Below are 14,219 nucleotides of genomic sequence, written 5' to 3'. Positions count from 1 at the left end.
TGCCATTCGACCGATGCACGCTGGGAGCAGTGATGCATCGAGTGGTTCTCCGCCCACCTCGGCGCCTCCTGCTTTGCAGACCCCCCGGGACCGTCCTGCATCGGACCCGGCCCCCGAAGAGACGTGTGGATTCCACGTCCTCTTCTCCGGTGCTGAGGAGTCTCGACGACGGGCGTCGGGCGAAGGCCAAGAGGCACCATCGTCGTTCTTCGCGTCACGGCACCGGGAGCTCCGGGTCATCGATACATTCGATACCCGAGAAGCGTCGGTGCCGAGAGGATCGCTCCCCCTCTATTACTGAGGTACCGACGCGTGGGGTCACTGGCAGCCGAGTCCCCACTCCCCAACCTCAGCAGACTTTGCCTCCAATGCCTCAACCGACCCCTCAGCATCTTCCGGCAGCAGCTCTTGATGAGCGTATGCAGGCCCTTTTTCCTTTTTTCATGGAAATGATGCAGCAGTGGCAATCGGCACCGAGGTTGTCGGTACCGGCGGTACCGGTGTCGATGACTTCAGGTTTTGGACTATCCATCTCCACCTACATCTTCTGCCACAGTTCCTTTCCATGAGACTCTCAAGGAACTTATGTTGAGGAACTGGGAGAAGCCTTTTTCTTGTCCAAGCGTCCCCAAAAAAGTTGAGTCCCAATACCGGATCCACGGGGAACCCAGTCTCATGCGGGCTCAATTGTCTCATGATTCAGCGGTGGTGGATTCCGCTCTCAGAAGAGCCAAGCAAGGGGGTACCGGATCTCGCCCTCTGTGTCAGGAGGCCATGCAGATGTGGCTATGGGCCTGCCAACACGGAATGTTTCTCCAAGCCACTTATCTAGCCGGTGTAAACAACAGTCTGGCCGACAGGCTGAGCAGGATTATGCAGCCTCACGAGTGGTCCTTGAACATGACTATTGCCAAAAAGATTTTTCGACTCTGGGGCACCCCATCGATAGATCTTTTTGCTTCCCAGGACACTCACAAGGTTCCTCAATTCTGTTCCAGGCTTCAGGCCCACGGCAGACTAGCATCGGATGCCTTCCTCCTTTTTTGGGGGACAGGACTCCTATATGCGTATCCTCCCATCCCCTTAGTGGGGAAGACTCTCCTGAAACTCAAGCAAGACCAGGGAACCATGATTCTGATAGCGCCCTTTTGGCCCCGTCAGATTTGGTTTCCCCTTCTTCTGGAACTTTCTTCAGAAGAGCCATGGAGATTGGACTGTTTTCCGACCCTCATTACTCAGAACGAGGGGGCGCTTCTGCATCTCAACCTCCGGTCTCTGGCTCTCAAGGCCTGGATGTTGCGAGCGTAGAGGTTGCCTCTTTTGGTCTCTCTGAGGGTGTCTCCAGAGTCCTGTTTGCTTCCAGAAAAGATTCCACACATAAGTGTTATTCTTTTAAATGGAAGAGGTTTGCCGTCTGGTGTGACAGCAAGGGCCTAGATCCTTTCTCTTGTCCTGCACAGACCTTGCTTGAGTACCTTCTACATTTATCTGAGTCCGGTCTTAAAACCAACTCGGTCAAGGTTCATCTTAGCGCAACCAGTGCTTATCATTCACGTGTAGATGGTCTGCCTATCTCTGGACAGCCTTTAGTCATGCGTTTCATGAGAGGTTTGTTGTTGACAAAGCCCCCTGTCAAACCTCCTCCAGTGCCAAGGGATCTCAATGTTGTTCTCACCCAGCTGATGACAACTCCTTTCGAGCCACTGGATTCCTGTCATCTGAAGTACTTGACCTTAAAGGTCATTTTCTTGGTGGCGGTTACTTCAGCTCGTAGGGTCAGTGAGCTTCAGGCCCTGGTAGTTCATGCACCTTTCCTTGTCTTTCATCATGACAAGGTAGTTCTCCGCACGCACCCAAAGTTTTTACCGAAGGTGGTGTCGGAGTTCCATCTGAACCAGTCAATTGTCTTGCCAACATTTTTTCCCCCTCCTCACATGAGCCCGGGCAAAAGCAAGTTGCACACTTTGGACTGTAAAAGAGCACTGGCCTGTTACATGGAGCGGACACGCCCCTTCAGACAGTCCGCCCATCTGTTTATTTCTTTTAATCCCAATAAGAGGGGAGTTGCTGTCGGAAAACGCACCATTTCTAATTGGCTAGCAGATTGCATTTCCTTCTCTTATGCCCAAGCTGGGCTGACTTTGGACGGTCATGTCACAGCTCATAATGTTAGAGCCATGGCTGCGTCACTGGCTCATCTAAAGTCAGCCACCATAGAAGAGATTTGCAAAGCTGCGACGTGGTCTTCAATCCACACATTCACATCTCATTACTGCCTTCAGAAGCATAGCCGACGCGACAGTCAGTTTGGGCAGTCGGTGCTGCAGAGTCTGTTTGGGGTTTAGAATCCAACTCCACCCCCCTAGGCCCATTTTTATTCTGTTCCAGGCTGCACTCTCAGTTAGTTGTGTTTTGTTTCAGGTTAATTTCACTTATGTCCTCGCCGTTGCGAGGCCCAATTGACCGTTCTTTGTTATGTTGAGTGAGCCTGGGGGCTAGGGATACCCATATGTGAGAATATTGGCCTGCTTGTCTTTGGAGAAAGAGTAGTTACTTACCTGTAACAGGTGTTCTCCGAAGACAGCAGGCAATATATTCTCACAACCCTCCCACCTCCCCTTTTGGAGTTGTATTCCTCTTTTTCTTGGAATTTAACTGAGGAGTGTGTCCTCGCGGCAGGTGGGAAAAGGGACGCGTGCATGCGCACTGCATCCACCCGCGCGACGAGGGACATTTTTTCATTTTGATGAAGACTTTGCTAGAAAGTCCTCCGGGCCGACGTGACGTCACCCATATGTGAGAATATATTGCCTGCTGTCTTCGGAGAACACCTGTTACAGGTAAGTAACTACTCTATACCTGGGCTGGCAGGGAATTCTGGGCCCTGCCAGCTGAAGAATCTTCTGGAGGCCCCCAAGGCTTTAGAAGTCTCATCCCTGCGCCAGTCACCAGCGTGGCGGGAAGCAGCGTTGCCTGCGTGCCTGCCTTTTAAAATAATTCGTCTCCCCAGGCTCTGCTGCATTTACTTCTTCGCCCATCGCAAAGCACTGCCACTCGCATAGGCAGCTCCGCTTCCATCCGGCCCTCTCTGATCCACTTCCTGTAGTGGATACATAGGGCCAGATGGACGCGGCAAAGGGGAGCGGAGCTGCCTGTGCGAACGGCAGCGCTTTGCGACAGGCGAAGATGTAAATGCAGCGGAGCCTGGGGAGACGAATTATTTTAAAAGGCAGGCAACGCTGCTGAACGCTGCTTCCCGGACCTGGCGGAGCCGCGGGAGAAAAGGCAGCGACAGCAGCAGGATGTTGGATGGGCGGGCCTGGAGGGAAAGTGGCTGGGCCTGTCCAGGCCCGCCCCTAGGATAGAAAAGTGAGAGATCTGCTCTGCTGTACATCAAACCATCAAGCAGCAACTCAACACCTAAGGTCCAAAGAAACAAATGGGTTTTAAGTTTCACTTTAAAGTCATCAAGAGATTATGTTAGACATATATCTAAGGGGAGAATATTCCACAGAGTAGGTCCCTGCACACTGAACAACTTCTTTCTAATTGGAGGCAAACAGGTGACAGAAGCAGCTGACTTGTAGGCTATGACATAGGAGCCAACTTTTCAAAATTATTGGGGGTGCTAAGCCCAATGGAAATAACCCCTCCCTCGATACATACAAGGAATTTTCTACATATTGGGAGTGCTCAAGCACCCACAGAGTCGGCTCCTATAGGCTATGGTAAGCTTTTTCCGAGGTGTGGCATGAGTACTTGGCTACCCCCTGGTCCTATGGACCCGGCTATCGATGAATTTAAAAAGCTTGTTATGCAGGATGTCCTTTACCTTCAACAGGATGTATCAACCCAAGAGAACGCTCAGATTCCTAACTGACATCAGACTGATTCCCCCAAATAGACAAGTATGTCGCCTTAAAAAAAAAAAAAATCCAACACAACACTGGCAGGGAAGGGAGCTGAACTGTACAATTCTCTATCAATAAAGATCAGACAAATACCAAACTATTTCAGATTCCATATAAAATTAAAGACATGGCTTTTTTACACATACTTCTAACATGCAACCAGTGCCTTCAAAACGGAGCCTATCGAAGGACACATACAAACTTGTTTCTAATTAACAAAACAGCTATCACATCAATTTGCATTTACTTTTCAGCCATATTGCTCTGACAAGCATACACATTACTCTAATTGTAACACTTTTAACCTCTATTTCATGTAATTGATAACTCCCTTTGTTTTAATGTAATGGACTTTTTCACAGTTATTCAAGTTCCAATGGAAAATGGGCTCCCAAGGCCCGCTGTAGCTATGCCACTGACTGTTAGCAGAATTTTAATATATGATGAGTTTTGTTTCTAATGTTTTATGAAATGTATTAATTGTCATTGTAAGCTTCTGGCTTAGTTCTTTGTAAACCACACTCTAAAAAGGGGAGTTTAGCAGTAAACAAGAATACATTTGATATTGATATATCATCGTTTGTTTAAGGATCCCACTGAAGATCTTTTGGATCAAATAAAAGAGGTGACTTTGGAGGTTAAGTCATCTTTGGGCTTTCTGACACAGAATGAGTTTACATTTCTAAATCATCACAAAGCCTGTATACCAGTGGCATAGCTACATGGTGCCTTGGTGGCCCAGGTCTCCCCATTCCAGCCTTAGGCACCTCAATCCTGGTGGCTAAGTGCCTGTGTTTTGGCACTACTGGCTTCCCTCCCACTCCCTGCACTGCTGTTCTTCAATTTTCTGGACCGCTGGCAGTGTTGGTAAAGTAAGCACACCACTTTCTGTGGCCCAGAAGCTTTCCCTCTGCTACAATTTCCTGTCCTGCATAGGTGGGATGCTGCAACAGAGGGAGAGCTTCCAGGGCTGCTGAAGGCAGTGTTTATCTACCTCAGTGACGTTGCTGGCGGCCTGGAAAATTTAAGAAGGGCAGTGGTTCAGGGAGCCAGAACAGGTGACATTAAAAAACTAAAGCAAATTAAGTCTCCTTTTCCATCTCCTTCATGCAGCTGTTGGTCATCCGCGTTCACGCAAAACAAAGCAAGCAAACTTTTATTATTGGTAACATTTTTATTTGATCTCATATTTTCAAACATGCCAGCTGTGCAGCATGCAGATATACACATTGGTTTCATCAGTTAGAGTAGTAATTAGTTTTAAATTGTAAATCATTGTGCCATTGGAGAGGCTGGCTATAGGGACTCCTTGAATTCATGCAGAATGCCTCACAATGATATCTGTTTTGGTAACCCTTTACTAGGTGAAAACTTTTCACCTAGTAAGGGGCCACTAACAGACATCATGTTATAAGAATCAGGTGCTTAACAATCATACTTACTATTTTTAAGTACAATTAAAAAAACATTAATTAGGTTGAAACCTGGGAGCATTTAACATCTTTTTTTTTCCTGTGCCTAGATCAAAAGGAAAAGATGGCATGTGGGAACTTGCTCCTTTTGTTTTGTGGAATGCAGTAGTATATTATATTTTTTAATGCACTTGCCCCTTTTTTTTTTTTTACTACTGTTTCACAGAGAGGTAAGGGCTTCTGTCATGCAGAAGTTCTGTCCAGACTGAGTCAATCTAAATATGGCAACATTGTCCAGTTCAAGACACTATTAGCCACCAAGTTAATTATATTCGGTGTAAAATAAATCTGTTGGCTCAGGCCGCTTGCTAGGTGGATATTCTATCACTGTTTTATTATTGCTACCAAGTATTACAAATTAAGGGCATTTGCTTTAAATTTTGTTTTAGTGTGTTTATCCAGTCCTTACATACACATGGTTTTGCTTTTTAAACCCAGAGGTGAATCCTAAGGGTGATTGAACAATTAGAAACTGTGTTGTTTCTGACTTGATTTGTTTTGGACTGTTTGGGTCCTACTGATCTGTACATCTGCTGTCTAGAATTTTGGAAGGTGGAAATGAGAAATTAAAAATTAAGTTTTGGTTGTACTCTGTAGAAGTTGTTGTTTACTTTTGCAATGTGTGTATGGATGCCTGTTCTGGTGTGTGCATGCCTATACATATGGCTATGATTTCTGAACATGTGGCATCATTAAAGGACAGACTTTTAAATGCCTAGTTGGGTACCCCAATCTATCCACCCCATCAGATTAACTGTTCACTCGTCCTCTAGATTGTTCTCTTGTCTTTTAGATTGTAAGCTCTTTTGAGCAGGGACTGTCCTTCTATGTTTAAATTGTACAGCGCTGCGTAACCCTAGTAGCGCTTTAGAAATGCTAGTTAGTAGTAGTAGTAGTATATATGCTTTGTTAAATGTTTCAGACATAGCCATCTAATTGCTCCCATGATATAAATGAATGAATCTATTATTCTGTCTTGCTGTATTTTCAAACGTAAGCCACTTTGAACCCAGGGATAATGTGGGATATAAATGTAAAAAAAAATCATTTATCCTCCGCCTTTTAAGACACTGCCTATCCAGCTGGATGGTGATGGCACAAAGAAAGCAAGTTTAGTCCAATGAAGACTAACTCAAAATAACCTGTTCCTTAGCTGGGCTCTAGTATTACCATATTGAAAATGTGACCATATCATGCTTCTGTGGTTATGTTCCAATAATAAGTTGGCTGGAGACATTGGGGCTCATTTTCAAAGCATTTAAAGAAGCTATTAAAGTTCCATAGGTTACTATCAGGCTTATTTTCAAAAGTGATCGCCACCCATCTTCCGACAAATCGGGAGATGAGCGGCGATCTCCTGAATCTGGCCAAATCGGCATAATCGAAAGCCGATTTTGGGCGGCTTTAACTGCGTTCTGTCGCGGGGCCGGTGAAAGTTGAAAGGGGCGTGTCGGCATGGTAGCGTAGACGGGATGTGAGTGGGACGGGGGCGTGCGTTGAGATGGCCGGCTTCGCCCGATAATGTAAAAAAGAAAGCCGGCCTTCAGGAGAATTTGGTCCGTTTTATTTGGACCCCTTTTTTTTAGGTCCAAGTCCCAAAAAAGCAGTGGCATTCCTAGGGGGGCTGACAACCGGGGCGGATCGCCGATGCACCCCGCCCCCAGGTGCAGCGCCCCCCCCAGCGAAAGAACCCCCCCGGGTGCATGCCACTGGGGGGGGGTGCCGCGCGACTGTCCGCTTCGTTCGTTTCCATGCTCCCTCTGCCCCAGAACAGGAAGTAACCTGTTCTGGGGCAGAGGGCGCACAGAATGAACGTAGCGGACAGGCGTGCAGCACCCCCCCCCAGCGGCGTGCACCCAGGGTGGACCGTACCCACTGCCCCCCCTTGGTACGCCACTGCAAAAAAGTGCCCCAACTGACCAGATGACCACCGGAGGAAAGCGGGGATCACCTCCCCTTACTCCCCCAGTGGTCACCACCCCCTCCCACACACACACAAAAAAAAAAAGTCAGACATTTTTTGCCAGCCTCAAATGTCATGCCCAGCTCCCTGACAGCAATATGCAGGTTCCTGGAGCAGTTTGTAGTGGGTGCAGTGCACTTGAGGCAGGTGGACCCAGGCCCATCCCCCCCCCCCACCTGTTACACTTGTGCTGGTAAATGGGAGCCCCCCAAAGCCCACTGTACCCACATGTAGGTGCCCCCTTCACCCCTTAGGGCTATGGTAATAGTGTAGAGTTGTGGGCAGTGGGTTTTGGGGGGGATTTGGGGGGCTCAGCACACAAGGGAAGGGTGCTATGCACCTGGAAGCTAATTTTGGTTTTTTTTATTAATTTTTTAAAGTGCCCCCTAGGGTGCCCGGTTGGTGTCCTGGCATGTCAGGGGGGCCAGTGCACTAGAAATGCTGGCTCCTCCCACGCCCAAATGCCTTACATTTCGCCGGATTTGAGATGGCTGGCTGCAGTTTCCATTATGGCTGAAAATCTGAGTCGGCCATCTCATCTAACCTCGGCGAGCGATTTGGCTGGCGCCAAGCGTATTTCGAAAATACGCTTGGTTCCACCCCTTCGCAGAGCTGGCCCCAAAGATGGCCGCCCATCGATTTGGCCAGCGCCGTTTGATCATGCCCCTCTATGTAACTTTGTAAGTCTAAGTGCTTTGAAAATACGACTATCTTTTCATGGTATCCAGATAATTTATGTGTGGGTTTTATTTTGGGGTAGAAAGTGATCTTGTATTTTGCTCCCTACAATAGATAATCCCTTATTATTTTTATTTCTCCTGTGCTGTACTGCTTACAGAAAATATGATTTCTGTGTTTCCTTTTCTAATTTTGGTCCTTTATTCTGTAATTGGTGAGGATTGGTCTGTGTTCTGTGAGTGACCAAGATGAGAGATTTTGCTGGCAAGGGCATGTAATTTGTGCATGGAGCCATAGGAGTCTGACTTGTCTGGCTTTTCCAATAGGAATCATATTGTGGTTCTGTATATTCACTGCTGCCTTTTTAAAGATACAGTTACCGATATTTGTGTGTTCAGAATTGGTGCTGTTAAGGTTGCTACATGGGCTCTGAGAAGCTTTGTTTTAGGATTTAGTGTTACTTCACAAATTAATTTGGCAGACAATCTTTTATTTGTCTGCGCCTTCATAAGGAGAATAGGGTGGAAGGAACATTGTCGAGAACTCCAGGGACTTGAACTGGTTGATGCCAGGTTCAGAAAGGAGAGAAAGCAGTAGAACCAGAGAAAGGGACAAGATGACTTATTTTATTAATACAGCTTAATAAGGCATTTTTTATTTGTTATAAGGTAAAGTTGAGGGCTGTGTGTCACTGCAGTAATTATTTTCCAGGATACTGTGATGTGTGTTGAGAGGTTGACCAGACTCAAGTCTACTATAATAGTAAAGTTTAAGCTATGGGATAATGCAACTTCATTTAAAAATGTCAGTGTTTCCAAGGTTTCCATAAGTGTGCGTGTGGTTTATGTTGATGCAGGACAGACTGTTTACTTAGAAATCCATTATCAAGTGCTGTCAAGGTCTCTTAAAGCCTAATATCCTTAAAGCTTTAATATCCAAGAAGTATAACCTCAGCATATCAGCACACTCTTTTCTTTTTCTGAAATTTACTTTACTAATAATAATTTCTAAAGTGTTACTAGATGTACGCAGCACTGTACACTTGAACATGAAGAGACAGTTCATGCTCAAAAGAGCTTGCAATCTAATTAGGACAAACAGGACAAATAACTGACAAGGGAATTACTAAGGTGGGAATGATAAAACAGACAAGGGTACTGAACAAGTGAATAGGGGTTAGGTGTTAAAAAACCAGCATAAAAAAGGGGGGCTTTTAGCCTATATTTGAAGATGGCCAGAGATGGAGCTTGACAAACTGGCTCAGAAAGTCTACTCGAAGCATATAGTGCAGCGAGATAAAAGGAACGGAGTCTGGAGTTAGAGTGGAGGAGAAGGGTACAGATAAGAGAGATTTACCTAATGAACAGAGTTCCTGGGAAGGAGTGTAGGGAGAGTGGAGAGGTACTGAGGAGCTGCACAGTGAATGCACTTGTAAGTCAAAAAGCGGAGTTTGAACTATATGCGGAAATGGATAGGGAACCAATGAAGTGACTTGAGGAGAGGGCTAATATGAGCATAGCAACACTGGCAGAATAAAAGTCATGCAGCAGAATTTTGAACAGATTGAAAGGGAGAGAGATGTCTTAGTGGGAGACCTGTGAGAAGCAAGTTGCAATAGTCTAAGCAAGAGGTGATAAGCATGAGGATAAGAGTTTTGGTAGTATACTCAGAAAGGAAAGGATGAATTTTGATGATATTATAGAGAAAGAAATGATAGGCTTTAGCAGTCTGTTGAATATGTGCAGAGAAAGAGAGAGAGGAGTCAAAGATGACCCCAAGGTTACGAGAGGAAGAGCTGAGGTGCAGAAACTGGAGAGTATGCAGTTGGAGAAGAAGATAAGATCAAGATAGTGGCCATTCTGGTGAGTAGGGTAGTGGAGCACAGCTGAAGATTAAAAGAGGATGTGAAAGTGAGAAACTGAGAAGCACAAGAGTCAGAGGGATTATTAGCATGAATATTAAAATCCCCAAGAATGAGGGAAGGAGATGAAGGTTCAAGAAAGAAGGAAAGCCAGGAGTCAAAGTCAGTGAGAAGGAAGAAAGGGACTTATCAGGGGGTCAATAAATGACTGCTACTCAGAGAGGTAGAGGAGTGAATAGATGGATGGAGTGGACTTCGAAGGAAGAAAATCAGACTGAGATGGAAGAAGAGATTGAAATCTACAAGAGGGTGAGAGTAGTAGCCCGACACCACCTACACAGCCAACCTCCATGACACAGGGCTGCAGCTGAAGCAGAGTCTTCAGGGCAAAGCCAAGTCTCAGGGCAAGCAGATGGAGAGTGTGAGAGATAAAGAGGTCGTGTATGTAGGAAAGTTTGTTGCATACAGAGCGGGCATTCCACAGAGCACATGAGAAAGGCAAAGAAGAAGGGGAGGGGAGAGGAGAGGAACAGAAATTAGATTGGAGACATCACGGTGTGACCTACACGAATAGGATGAGAGTTGATGTGGAAGACCAGGATTGGGATTGATATCCCCAGCGGAGAGCAGGAGAAGCATCAAGAGAGTACGGAGAAGAGTAGGAGAAGCATGATGACAGTGACAAAGGTGAGGCGTACTCATAGAGAATGGAGATGTTGAATGAAAGAAAGGAAATGTTAAAGGTTGAGAGCTGAGAAGAGAGAAGACAAAAGGTATGGAGAGATGATGAAAGCAGAAGGTGGACAATGTGTTTCTGTGGTATACAGGTGTTTCAGACAGAGAAAGAGATTGGGAAGGGACTGTACCAAGAAGAGAAACTGTACTGGAGCCATAAGAAATAGCACAGAGAAAATATAAAGCGTATAGACAAAATGTTTTGCATGCCTTCAGTTGGGATTCAACCCAGAGAAGGCTGTGAGGATATGCAGATGGGCTGCAAGTCCTCCACAGCACGTGGAAGGCAGCTAGTGGCCTTCCCCCCAGTTTCTAGTTTAAAAGCTGCTCTATCTCCTTTTAAATGCTGATCTACCTATCTACTTATCATTTCTATAGCGCTACAGGGCATACGCAGCACTGTACACCATACACAGAAGACAGTCCCTGCTCAAAGAGCTTAAAATCTAGATAAGACAGGTAAACAGACAGAACAATTAAGGGGTAAGGGAATAAAGAGGTGAGGATAAAGGACAGGGTAAGTGATGCCAGCAGCCTGGTCCCACCCTGGTTAAGGTGGAGCCCATCCTTTCGGAATAGGCCCCCCCTTCCCCAGAATGTTGCCCAGTTCCTAACAAATCTAAACCCCAGTTCCTATATGCCTAGTGCCCCCCCTCCAAAAGAAAACCTCAGGTCTGGCTATGCCCCTGCCATATACTGAACTTTATATATTGCCAAAGATTAACAAAACTTTGATGCAACCTCCTGGACACCCTATAGTATCTGCCCAAGATTCCGTGCTTGAAAGGACACGTAAATATGTGGATGGCTCTTTTACACCCTTAGTCCTGGAGATTGCATCTTATCTTAAGGACATGACTCATTTTCTAAATAGACTTCAAGAACTTCAGTGTATTCCGGATGATGCATGACTGGTGATTCTTGATGTCCAATCCCTCTATGCTACGATTCCTCAGGATGAGGCAATTCAAGTGGTTCAGACTGTGCTGAATACATGCCCATGCCAAGTTCTGGTCCCTATGGAGTTTATTGTCTATTTGGTTACTCTGGCTTTGATGATTAATCATTTAATATTTAATGGTGACATTTTTTTTGCAACTATCTAGAATAGCGATGGAGGCTTCTTTTGCACCCTCCATTGCTAATATTTTCTTGGCTGCATTTGAACAATTGAGAATGTATATTTTGGAAAAATTCAAACTGGCACTCTGTTGGTGGTGCTATATAGATGATATATTCATGATATGGTGTGGTACTGTGGAATTATTGTGCGAGTTTGTTAAGAAACTCAACAAATGTCATCCTACTATTAAGTTCCAAGATGAATGCTGCAAGTCTGAAATCCATTTTTTGGATGCGAAGATTTACTTGAACCATGGGGTCTATAGTATTCAGTTTTTTTCCAAGCCTACAAATCAGAATATGTTATTGTCTTTCACTACTGTACAGCCCTTTTATATGAAAAATAAGTCTTCCTTTTTCCCAATTTCTCCAGTGTCGGAAGATTTGTGACTCTACTATAAGTTACAAGGAAGCTTCTCGGAAACTGGAGGAGAAACTGGTGAATTGAGGTTATCCTAAGAAAGTGATTAAGCAGGTATATAAAAGAGCTTTATTTAATAACTGCAATCTATTGCTTCAACAAAAGAATATATCCCCTTCGGAGCCAGTTATTTCCTGTATATTAATAATTTTGTCGCATGTCCATTTCCCGGCCCCACCCCCACCCCCCTCCTTTTTTTCCCTAGATGCGGTAATGGTCCAGCTCACGTCCACAACACATACCCACACTAATGCAGGCCACTTTTTGGTGCGCCTTTGTAAAAAGGCCCCAAAGTGAATAGATTTACTAATGTTTCAACTTATATGAAGATGTTACACTGGCTTCCGGTCACCGAACATGTTTTATTGAAAACCGTTTGTTTATTACATCAATCATTTATGGTTACATTTCACATTTATTGATTAGTCTGATTTCTAAATCCTTTTTTGGTCATTCTCCTAAACTGCTTCAACAACTTATTCTCTGTCCTGTGTTTTATAGTAAATGATGATGATGCTTCGTTAGAACATTTAATACTATTTTTGCAGTCGTTATAATACCACTTTGGAATTCCCTTCCATCAGTTATTAGAATTAAAGTGAATTATTTTAAATTTAGAAAAAAGTTGAAAAATGTAAAAGATATTTTCTTAATATGTCCAATTAGGTTATTCTTATTTATACATCACGTGGAACCCTTATTATAAGGGGAAATAGTGATTAATAAAAACAATATTGACATTTTTAGACATTTTCACAATACAGTACTGCTACTTGTAAACATACTAAATTCTGTGGTCCGACTTGTTAAGAATACTTTTTAGTTTGTAATAAAAAGTAGTTTTAAGAGATGTACTTCTTTACTTTTACTTGAGTATTTTTTTTATAAGACTTTCTACTTTTACTTCACTACTTTTGAAGCCAGTACTTTTACTTTTTACTTAAGTACTTTTAAAAAGTAACAAACCCAATGTAGTGCTGGAAGAAAACAGAATAGCTGTTCAAAAAGTGGCAAATCAAAGAAGCCTCCAGAGAAAGTATAGGAGAAGATAAAAACTGGAAGGGGTTGGGGGTGGAGACAGGAGGGTGAAGTTGATAAGGTGTCTGCACTTTGTCCAGTGCTGATCTTGGCTCTCACACTGAAGTGTTTTGCTTTTTTGCTCTTTTTAAACACTGCTCCCCCACTTGCAAAATAGCAAAGATCTCTCTCTGCTCTATCACGTCACTGATATTATTAATAGGACTGAATTTACCTGTCTCCATGTTTACCTCATTGATTGTATTTTATACTTACATTTTGACAGTTTATAAAATACTGTCAGTTGCACTCATTGCTTGAAGTACTTAAGCGTGCCCATTTACTCATGCCATTGACCTAGCTTACATGGGCGTGCCTACATTTTGACAAACCAAGTCAGGTTCTGGGCACCCAGTTTTTATTATAGACTAGGGCTCCCTGCACTGCATCAGGGCACATACATCTAGGTGACCTTTTATAGAATTGCCACCAATTTAAGCTGTTTGTATGCAGGCCTTATACTCTCCAGCCATACCATTCTTTCTGGCACAAGCCTGGTACTATAGTAGCCTACCCAGTTAGGGGGTGTTCCAGGATAAAAACGCCTACGAGGAATACAATTGGACAAAGGAGGAGAGGCCCCTTTCGTCTGTGACACTCACCCATATATTTTTGGGCCACTGTCCGAAAGGTCAATTGCAACCAGATGTGCAGACGTTGGGGAAAAACAAAAGGTCCTGAACCTTTTTTACAATTTCATAAGAACACAAGTAACGATTCATTAGTTTTATGATTTTTATTATTATTAAATGTTTCTATTAAATGACCACAGCCTGCGCATGATCTACCCTCTTATGCATTGTCACTGTCCCAAAGTCTGAAACAGAACAAACATATTGAGAACTACATGCTTTTGTAAAAGGAATCATGTTTTCTTTGAGTATAATACAGTTTATATAATTTATATAATCCCTGTCCTTCAATCTGTTGGCCACACAGTCTAGCTTTTCAATAGGATTAGGTGCTGATTTTAGACTTT

This window comes from Microcaecilia unicolor, chromosome 10, assembly GCF_901765095.1.
Source record: "Microcaecilia unicolor chromosome 10, aMicUni1.1, whole genome shotgun sequence".
In the NCBI taxonomy this organism is placed as follows: Eukaryota; Metazoa; Chordata; class Amphibia; order Gymnophiona; family Siphonopidae; genus Microcaecilia; species Microcaecilia unicolor.
The sequence above is the reverse complement of the archived record's forward strand: the minus strand, read 5'-3'. Positions refer to the sequence as shown.